Below are 11165 nucleotides of genomic sequence, written 5' to 3' on the forward strand. Positions count from 1 at the left end.
AGCTCTGGCGAGGCATCCAGGGGTCGTAGCTAGGCTATGCCCAGGATCTGGGGCATGCGTCATCAGCGGGCTGACGACGGACGTAGGTATAGCTCTGGCTCCTTATAGTAAATAGGGAGTATGCTATAGTCTAGTTAAGACTTTTAGAATAAAGTGATAATACATGAGTACTTTGCATTGTAGTATGGACTGTAGGCTTGGACATAGTGCTAGTCTAGCTTGCCTAGTTTATGAGGTACGGAAGTATTATTCGAGATATCCAGATTGAGTATGCATGTATTATGTGTTTGCATGGATTATGTGATTGCATGTTTTATATGCCTTTATATATACAGCATGTCACGACTGTATGTTGCATACATGAGCATATTGAGCCTTGTATCCTTGCGATATCCGGTATTTGGATATTTATCCTGTCAGTAGATGGTTGGACACAGAGACACGTGTTAGGTCACCAAAATCAGTTGAACACGGATCTCTTGTTAGGTCACTAATATTTGGTTGGACACGTGTACTTGTCTTAGGTCACCATCAGGGCTTCTGAGTATGTCGGTCACCTCCTGTAGCGACGGCTCAGCGTGGCACATACCAGGACCCAAGTTTGTTCTTGATCAGATATTCTTGACCTCGTGTCTTGGTACACAGTTTACTTGCATACATGCACATATAATACCGTATACTCATACTCTCGTACTGAGCTTATCATGCTCATGTCCCGGACTTTGTTGTATCTGGACACCCTATTCCATGGGGCAGGTTTGCGGCTGGATGAGGCGGGTGGTTCCAGGAGAGCTTAGGAAATTGATGACCAGCAAGGATATATGTCTAGGCTTTTGTATCTGATACATTTGGGTTAATTAATTTGGACATTTGATTTGGTTGTATCTTTATTTGGGGATTTTATTTATGTTGTTCCGCTGTTAATTCTGATGATTTATTATTTAATTTAAATGCATGCTTAAACTTTTGATTAGTAGGTGATCACGGTGCGGGTCACTACATTTATGGTATCAGAGCATGCATAGTAATCTTGGGATCTAGATTGTTGGAATTGGGTTTAACATTTTGATCATCGCATAGATGGCGGGACTTGGTGACGAAAGTAGCCATAGTAGCGTGGGTGGACGCTGGGGCGATCAGGACGATCGAGAGCATCGTCGGGTTGTCATCACCATCGCCATGATGATCGTAGGCGTTTTGGTATGCATAGATATTTGCATAACCAGGGGTTAGAGTTGTGCTGGTGATCAGTTCTAGGATTTCTCCTCAAACGATTCAGAAATTCAGTGGTTTGACATAGTGTCTGAGATGACTCAGTGTTTGGGTCATTGGTTATTGATGATGGATTTTCATCATAGATTCAGTGATAGATTATACCAGGTGCTGAGGACTGTGCAAGGTTATTCAAGACGGGATAGGAAGCGCAACCTACGCCAGTGTTTTCTGGGAAGTTTATTCCAGATAGGCTATTGGGGGAGGCTACCCGAGTCTTGATATTTTGCACAGCTATAGCAAGTGATAAAATTATCAAAAGGATTGTTTTTATGAATTTGATATGCACTGGATTAGTGCCAAGAGATTTGAACGCTGTCGTCTGACTTTATCAGAGATACATATTTTAGTTTCTTTTGTCAGAATAGTTTTGGAAAGGATTCCTTGACAAGTGAATATTCTGGACGGGTAGTTCTCGCACGTGATACTGGGGAAGAACCAGGAGGTTTTATCAGTATTGTCTGATTCTATCAGAGGTATAATTAGTGATCAGGATCTTGATTACGAGATGAACATGAAATTCTAAGTGGTGAGTTTACTTAGGTAAGTTTCCTTGTAATAATTGGAAGATAATTGATCTAGTTAGTAATTGACAGATGTCATTGTAGCTCAAATTCTTTATTTCTTAAAATTAAGAAATAAAAAATTGATACAAAGTGATTTAAATAAAGATTAGTGAATACAATCTCTAGATAATCCCTTGATTTTTCTCTTCAATGACAATTTTTTGTGAAATGTGAATTTCTTGAGTGTTTGATCTTCTTGAAAGATGATTATCTTGATAACGTTAATTCGATGGGTTCACACCTTGTTATCGAATTAACCTTCAAAATTTGTGAAGAACGTGATGAATGTCTTGAATCACGCCTTGAATTTTGTTGATCTTGAATTTGGTGAAGAACAAAATCTTTTTGAATTTGAATGTATTTAAATATGTTGAAGAATAACGCAATCAATTCCTTAAATCACGTCTTGATCTTCTTGAATTTGATGAATTTGATGAAGAACGCCTTGAATTTCGCCTTGATCTTCGTTGATTTATTTGAACTTCTTGAAGATGACTTGAGAAAAAAATCTTGAATTCTTCTACTCTTTTTCTTCAGTCTTCTGTGTTGTGTTTTTTTTTGTTGGTCATTTGCCCCCTATTTATAGCTGAAGGATGCAGATTTCTACCATTTTGATTTGATGAGTTGTCATAATTTGATTGGCTCCTCATGATTCATTTGGTGATTATCTTCCATTAATCACAATATTTGATTTTAAATTTTAAAAATATTAGTATTTTCTTTCATTTGATTCAACATTTTATTTGAAATACTAAAAATATTAGTATTTCATTCCATTTATTGCAAGATGCAATCTTGATTTTAAAATTTTGATTTGATTACAAAATATATTAAAATATCAATTAATTAACTATTTATTTTTTGTAGGAATTTAATTTCCAATAAATAAATAGTCAATTATTTTTTATTGATATTTAATATATATATACTTCTTTTGGTATTTTCCATAAATTTAGGCTAGACAAATTTAATTGTCTACAAATGCCCCCTAGAGACTTATTCATAATTTTTTTCGAGTGAATAAGTCACGATAAATTATTTTCATAAGTTGGCCTCTTTATTTTATTATATACTAGTATTTCACCCCGTGCGATGCACGGAGTATTAATATTTTAATAAATAAAAAATTATTATTATTTTTTAGAATATATATCATAAAAAATTTATATCAAGTTTATAATTAATATACATATAAAATTGATTTACTAACAATGAATATACCAAACATTCACAACGATACTCTTTTAAAAATTAAAAAACGTAATATTATATAAATTTTTTTATATATTTAATATGATAAATATTAGTGATAACTAGACATATAAAAGTAACACAACACTCAAAATAATAACATAAATTGAATAAAATGATACATCATTGTATATATTTTAATGTATCCTATATTTTTCAGGTGGGTCCAGCCATAACATCGATTATCTTAAGCAAAATCTAATTATCATTTATAGCATTTATGAAAATTTTAACATATATAGGGGCAAAAAAATTTAACTGAAATTAATTGAAATTTACACATATACATGGTTACAAAAACAATTAGCAGAAATTATAAAGTATTAATAGCATCCTTTGAAATTTCAATATTTAAACCGAAAATTGGTACATTGTTATATATAAAATTTACAATTTTTTTTTTACATATTTGACCAAAAATTAATTGAAATTATAAAGTATTGATAACATACAAACATCCAATCAAATTTCAAATTTGAACAAAAAATTGATATATTATCATATATAACATTTATGAAAATTCTCACTTATATATATGAACATAAAATTTAACTGAAATAAAAAAAACGGAGATAATATACGATCAAATTTCAAATTTTGAACCGTACATTGGCACATTAAAAATTTTTAAATTTTGAATCAAAAATTTTAAAATTTTGAAACATCAGATAAATTTTGAACAAAAGATCATAATATAAAAAAAATTTTGAAACCTAAAATATTGAAACATTCAATAAAATTTTAAAATTTGAAATATCCAATCAAATATCAAATCTTGAACCGAAAAATATATATATACAATTAATGAGAATTTTCACACACGTACATAATTCACTGAAATTAAATTAAAAATATTTCAAATAATTATTTTAAATTTTATTGATAATACTTATTTATTTAATGAATTAAAAAAATTCTTAAAGACGGGTAAAATTATTTATTACAATTTTTTTATTATTTGTTGTATAGCTGGTAGTTATTATTGATAATATGTATATGTTGATCACGTCCACGCATGCAAATATATTAATATTATTTTTTTTAATATTATTTCAAAATCAATATATTCACATAAATATATGAGAAATAATTATGAATGTATTATTTTTTTTAAAAAATACATCAATTAAATAAAAATAATAATAAGAAGAAAAAAATCGATAAACCTAAAATAAAAAAAATTAATAAAATATTATAATCGATGCAGATATATTTAAAGTTATTTTATATTTTCAATGTTCTTAATTTCAATCTCAATATGAATTTGGAAAGTTTTGAAATTAATTTTATATTTGGTAGGTGAATATAATTAATGGAGAATTTTGCAAATATATAGGCATAAGAAATTAACAAAAATTATCATATATCTATATATATATATACAGATTTGATATTATGAGCACCCATAATGTCCACTTTTGTGTGCACCGCTGACGTGGCATCATTTACATCCAATAGGTGAATGCCACATCAGCAGGTGCACACATAAGTGCGCATGATAGGTGCTCACCATATCAAAACTCTATATATATATATATATATATCATTTATGAAAACTATATGTAAGCATATATAAATGTTTTAGGTTGTGTCGTAAATTTTTTATGATTAATTTGACATATATATACACGATATTTAAATTATTTACGATATTTTTGGTAAGATTAATTTGTATATGGACACAATAAATCAATTGAAATTAAAAAACAAACATTGATAAAAGTAGTAAGTATAATTTTTTTTTTTACAAATTTAACCAAAAATATTATTTGTATTATTTGAAACGAATACATTATCTATAACCCTAATCATCATATTATTATTATTATTTGAACCGAAAACATTATCTATAGTTTTAACAAAATTTCATCCATAATTTTCATTTATAGTAAGTATGTTTTGGCGGAAAACTGCTATATTTAGTAAAAACTCTGCTTTTATATATATATAGATATATTTATACGTGTGCATATATATATATATATATGGAAGCAAGAAAAGCATATATATGGATCCATGTGGGTGAATCGTGCAGCATATCACATTTCCTTGTTATTAGAATTGTTTTCCCAAAGATGGAAACTTTTTATTCTCCTCCACATATTCTCTTTGAATGGAGATTTTTTCCTTCCTTCTATGCATATTTCATCAACTATAAAAAGGGAAAACATTAGAGTATAATTTTATATTCTCATCCACGATAAGTACGTCTGTACGTGGCCTTCTCCTTTCTTTCTTTCCCGTTTGCTCTTCTTTTTTTTTTTTGTTTAACTAATATTTTTTTAACTCCATGTTTGCAGAGTCTCCAAGATTTTGGGTTGATTGCGGCCATTTTTTCTTCCTTTCGTCTGGTGTGCGAAAATCACAAAAGTCCCACTTGCTTTTTTATTTATTTATTATATACACACGTTTATATATTTTAAGTTTTGTTTTGTTTTTTTTAAACGAATTTTAATTTTTGTTTTGTTTTGTTTTCTTTTCTTGTTTTGTGATTTTTTTTATATATACGTATTTACTTTTTGAAATTATTATATTAATATTTTATATATATACATGTACGTATACACGTCTTACATCTGGGTATTTACATGCATCTTATAATAATTATACTTTTTTTTCTCTTGAATTTTGAGTTCGTTTTTTTTCTCTAATATGTGTATATGTTACACATAATTTTTTTTTAAATCTTTACATGTTTATTATTATTATTATTATTATTATTTAATATTATTTATATATGCAAATGTTACGTACGCACATGATACATATATATTTATTTTTTATCTTCACATCTTTATTTTATTATTATTACTATCATTTAGTTACATATATTTGCATATAATCATATGTACATTTTTTTATTAATTATTATTCTTACTGTAATGCCTACGTATTTTTTTTTCTATTATTATTGTTATGAATTTAATGGGATAATTAATGATTATGTCCCTAAAGTTTCCTAACTTTTCTAAAAATATACTAACACTTTTTTAGGGGCCAATTACATCCCTTTTTTTATAAAAAGTTTTTCTGATATGTCCTCCAAACTAAAAATTTCCTATACTACCCTTATATTAATATTTTATATTAATATTTTGTATAAACATTTCCCAATGTATGAAAATGGTATCAGAGTCTAGGTGATTTTATTCAGACTTTATATTATTCATTAAATCATATTTTTCTTTGTTGAGAAAGATATTTTCAACAAACCATGGTTTTAAACAAGAGTTTGAACCAGAACGATTTCATATAAAATCTCAAAAACAAGTGAATCTATTTAAAATAGATTATTTACAAAACTTAAAGAGACTTATGTCTTATATACTCTCTGAAGAGATTAAGAAATATGATTTCTAATTCTCAATTTCTAGAGATCACACCAGATTCCTCTAAACTCTCCGGATTTCTTAGAGAAATTCAAAATACGGTACAATATTACAGTAATCAGCTGTACGAAATACATCGGCAGATTGGAGAAATCCTTAAGAAACAAGAAGAAATTCTTGTAACTATAAAAGATCTTCAAACCAAAATCGTAAATCTAGAACACACTTCTAGTTCTAGAAAAGGAAATACAGGAGGAAGGTTACCACTCTCGTTTGGTACCGAACCTCTGTTACATCAGAAAGGTAAAACCAAAATGGTTCAAAAACATTTAACTGATGATGAAATGATGATTAATCTTATAAAGGAAGTATCAGAGAAAAAACTATCTGATGACTACTTTAAAAAGATTAAATCTCGAGGATCTACAAGATCTTGCGGATTCTGTTGTGAATCTCAAAGTAGTAGATCTAAAAATAAATTCCCCTGAGGGTGAACAACCCATAGGGAATCCCCCTAGATATATGGTTAAAACAGAAGAACCACATAGTGAGTTCCATGTTGGAGAAAATTCACATCCAGCCGGAACCAGATCAAGAAGGAGTAATATACCAATACATCAAACTCCTTATGGAAAAATCGTTTTAGACCCTATACATCCTTATGGGGTTATGTTAAACCTGGATGTTCTGGAATTCAAAAATAGAGAAGATCTTATAGATGATTGGACATCAGCAATGAGAATAGCAGCAGGAACTTTAGATCTCAATAAAGAAGGATTTATCAAACTTCTGGAAATGAGTCTAATGGGATCTGTCAAGATAGCTTGGGAAATGACCATTCTAGAAACCAAGGAATCAATCTTAGCAGGAGAATCACTTAGCGAGATTGGAGGAAGAATGACCACCCTTTTTAAAGCACAATTCATAGGGGTAGACTATTTCAATAATCAAGATACAGAGAAAAAGAAAAGATATACTCAAGCTCTGTATAGCCTCGAGTTACATGATATCTGTTTAGTTGATGAATATATTATGTTATTCACCAAATATAGATGGAATTCGGGAGTTGAAGAAAATATAGCCATTCAGCTATTTTTAGCAAAAATGCCAAGCCCCTGGAGAGAAATGCTGATAAAAGAATACGTTCCAGGTAATCTTGATACATTGGCAAGACGCGCCTCCTTTTTGAAAGATAAATTGGCGGAATGGTGCCATATGGCAGCATTACAGAAGAACTACAAGAAAATAAGGGATATTAATAAGCATAATCCTCTATGTTGTAGAGAAAATGATCTCCCTACGGTTATAGGGAATAAATCACAGGGATTTAAGAGGAAGAAATTCAGAAATAATCCCTACAATAAAAGAATGAAAAGTTCTTGGAAACCAAGAACATTTTGGTCCAAACAAAAGGCCAGAGCCTATAGATCTGGTAGAAGAAGTGGACCTACACGAGCATCCCCAGCAACAAACTCATCACAAAGCAGGGGAAGAACACCATCTAGAAGAACTTTCAGAAGAACTCATACGAGAGCAAGTGAAAGTTTTAAGGATTGCAATTGCTGGACATGTGGAGCTAGAGACCATATATCTACAAACTGTACAGAAAACGAGAGAAAAGGAGTTAAACTCTTTGAAGCAACACCAGATATGGATGATGCGGTCTTCTTTCAAGATCTAGTCCAAGTATATCAATTTGAGGATATCCCCTCAGATGAAAGTATATACGAAGAAGAGATATTGTTTAACCAAGATGAATCTGAAGATGAATCAGAATCAGAATCAGAATCAGAATAAAGAAGAAGTGTTTCGACACGAAACACATGAGAGTTTGGCTGGGTTTTTTTAGTCAAACCACGATATCTCATAATATGGTCCAAAGGATTATGAGAGAAAATCCAACATTACAAAAGTACCAAGGATTTTCGGCAGGACAAGTAGAAAGAGTCTTAGGCAACCTAGGGCTTAGACAAAGAAGACATCACTTGATTTACAAAGTATCCAGAAGGGAAATGGAAATCCATATGGAGTTAACAAGTAATCAAATAGAGATGCAGTTAATTCCTTTTGAAAAAGTAAGAGAGGAATTGCAGAAGATGAAAAAATAGGTAGCAAGAACGATGTCTTGGATTCATATTGGAGCAATCCAAATAATGATCAAGGCAACTTTTAAAGAAGGGATAGATTCACCCATTGATATTGTAGTATATGATAAAAGAATGGGAAATATCCAAGATGATGTTTTGGGTACGATCTCAGGAAATCTATGTGCAGGGAAAATTGTAGGAGTTATTTATCCAATAATAGCCTACAATTTAGCTGACAGAGACTTTAGTCGAGCCTTGACGTTGCATCAAAACTTCAAGGAAAAAAGATTAATGAAGGAAGGTAATAGACCATATTCTATTACCTATCAAATTTCATATGCTCTTTCTAATACTCATCATTCTGAATTATTTATTAGAAATGAGTTTATTGAAATTCCAGAAATCTTTGGGAAAGTTGCTCAAGCAATATACTTGAAAGAATCGAGTTTCCTTTAATTCAAGAAACAAACATTCAAATACAAGATAAACCGGTTCTATACAGAGATCTTAAAATAGAACCCCATAGGTTATCTTTCCAAGGTGACCGAATGAAAAGTCGAATGTGGGAAAAATCTCCTATTCAGGAAATTCCACCAGAAGAAAAGGAGTTTTCGATAATAGGAAAACTTAGATCTCCAGAAGGATGGAAAAAAGTCAAAATAGTATTCGAAATTACAAGTCACAGGAACCAATTTCCTTGTAACTCGATTTACTATTTAGAGCAGCAGGTAATAGGAACTTACCAAGCATTAATAAATATTAGAGAATTGGAAGTTCAAATCTGTGGAATTCTAGGAAATGAAGTGGATCAGCTCATTCTTGGCCTAGAGTTTCTGGAGGACCATAAACCATGGAAATGCTCTGAAAAAGGAATAGAGTTTATGGCAAAAGAAAAGACTTGGAGGATTCAATAAGAATTCTACGAGATGGAAAACCAAGACAATTGGATAAGGGGCAATCCCTTAATCAGATTCGAAAACTCTGTTCACAAACAGAGGAAGAAGCAATTGTTGAAATTAGTAATTCATGAACATGATTTACTAGAACGCATTGAGGAAGTAGAAAGGAGTAACCATACTCTACCTTCTGAAGCCTTAGGAAAACTAAAGGTGAATAGTCTTAATCGGATTACTAAGGTAAAACATAGCCTGTTAAAAATGGCGGTGCCATTTAGTAATCCCTTTAAAAAATGACGACAAGTCCTTTCTCCATATACATTCCGATTGGTATGTTGTATGAACAATATAAGGCTGAATACTTTGCAGCTTATATTGACTCGGGAGCAGAAATTTGTACAGCAAAAAGGGGAGTCTTCCCTGAAGAATGTGAAGAAGAATTGCCAAAAATTGCTGGACGAGATTTCTCTCGAAGAATTTTAATTTTTTGCAAAGGAATAAAACAAGCAGAGATCCTTGTGGAGGAGCAGGACAAACACCCTGGTACAAGGTAAAAACACCACCAATCTATTTCCATGATACAGGAGCAGACATCCTGTTAGAAAATAACTTCTTACAAATTTTTAAGAAGTACACACAAGACAACGAGTCAAGAAGACTTATGTTCACTACAATTTGTGATCATAAAATTATTGTTCAAAGACTCAAGGTTGCTTTTTATTGACAATTACCGATAATATTTCACAGCCAGCGTGGTGATAAAGGACAACTTTTTCACCCAAAAATGAAAGATCCAATAAGGTTTGGAGAAACCATGTTTAAAATAACAAGAGAACAAGAACTCCAAACAGAGGATATGGAGCTTCTCAAAGTAACTCTAAATCACAGAGATATAGAGTTAGAAAATAAGATATCCCTTGAATATGTCAAAAAGAGGATCAAAGAAAGTTACAATGAGCATCCTTTGGCATGGTGGGATAGAAATCAACTCAAAGCCATTCTTACTCTAAAGGAAGGCAAAGAGTATGAATTTTTCAGATATAAGCATATCTCAATGAACATAACAGATCAAAGGGATATGAGAATGATTATCAAGGAACATTTGGACCTTGGTCTAATCAAAGAAGGAGTTTCACCATATAGCAGCCCAGGTTTTCTGGTCAGAAATCATGGTAAAATAAAAAGAGGGAAACCCAGGTTAGTTATTAACTACCAAGGTATTAATAAAATCTTGGAGTTTGATGGGTACTTCATACCCAGTAGAGAACATCGAATTAGCTGTGTACGAAATGCTAAAGTGTTCTCAAAATTTGATTGTATGTCTGGATTCTATCAGATTCGAATGGAGGAAGGCAGTAAAAAATTCACAGCCTTCTCTACACCACAAGGACATTATATCTGGGAAGTTATGCCTATGGGATTGGCTAATGCACCCAAAATATTTCAAAGAAAATTGGATAATCTTTTTAAAGATTATTTCAACTTCATGTTTGTTTATATTGATGCTATTCTTATAGCATCAAAAAATATAGACGAACATGTTAAACATTTAGAGATTTTCTCTAAAATTTGTAAACAAGAAGGACTGGTTTTATCTGAAAAGAAAGCAGTCATAGACACAAGAAAAATTGAATTCCTTGGGATTGAGATTGATGAAACTGGAATAATTCTACAACTCCATATTGTGGAAAAGGTAAAGAATTTTCCAGATAAACTCAAAGATGTAAAACAACTCCAAAGTTTCCTAGGAGTAGTTAATTTTGT

The sequence above is a fragment of the Henckelia pumila genome, chromosome 3, assembly GCF_033568475.1.
Source record: "Henckelia pumila isolate YLH828 chromosome 3, ASM3356847v2, whole genome shotgun sequence".
In the NCBI taxonomy this organism is placed as follows: Eukaryota; Viridiplantae; Streptophyta; class Magnoliopsida; order Lamiales; family Gesneriaceae; genus Henckelia; species Henckelia pumila.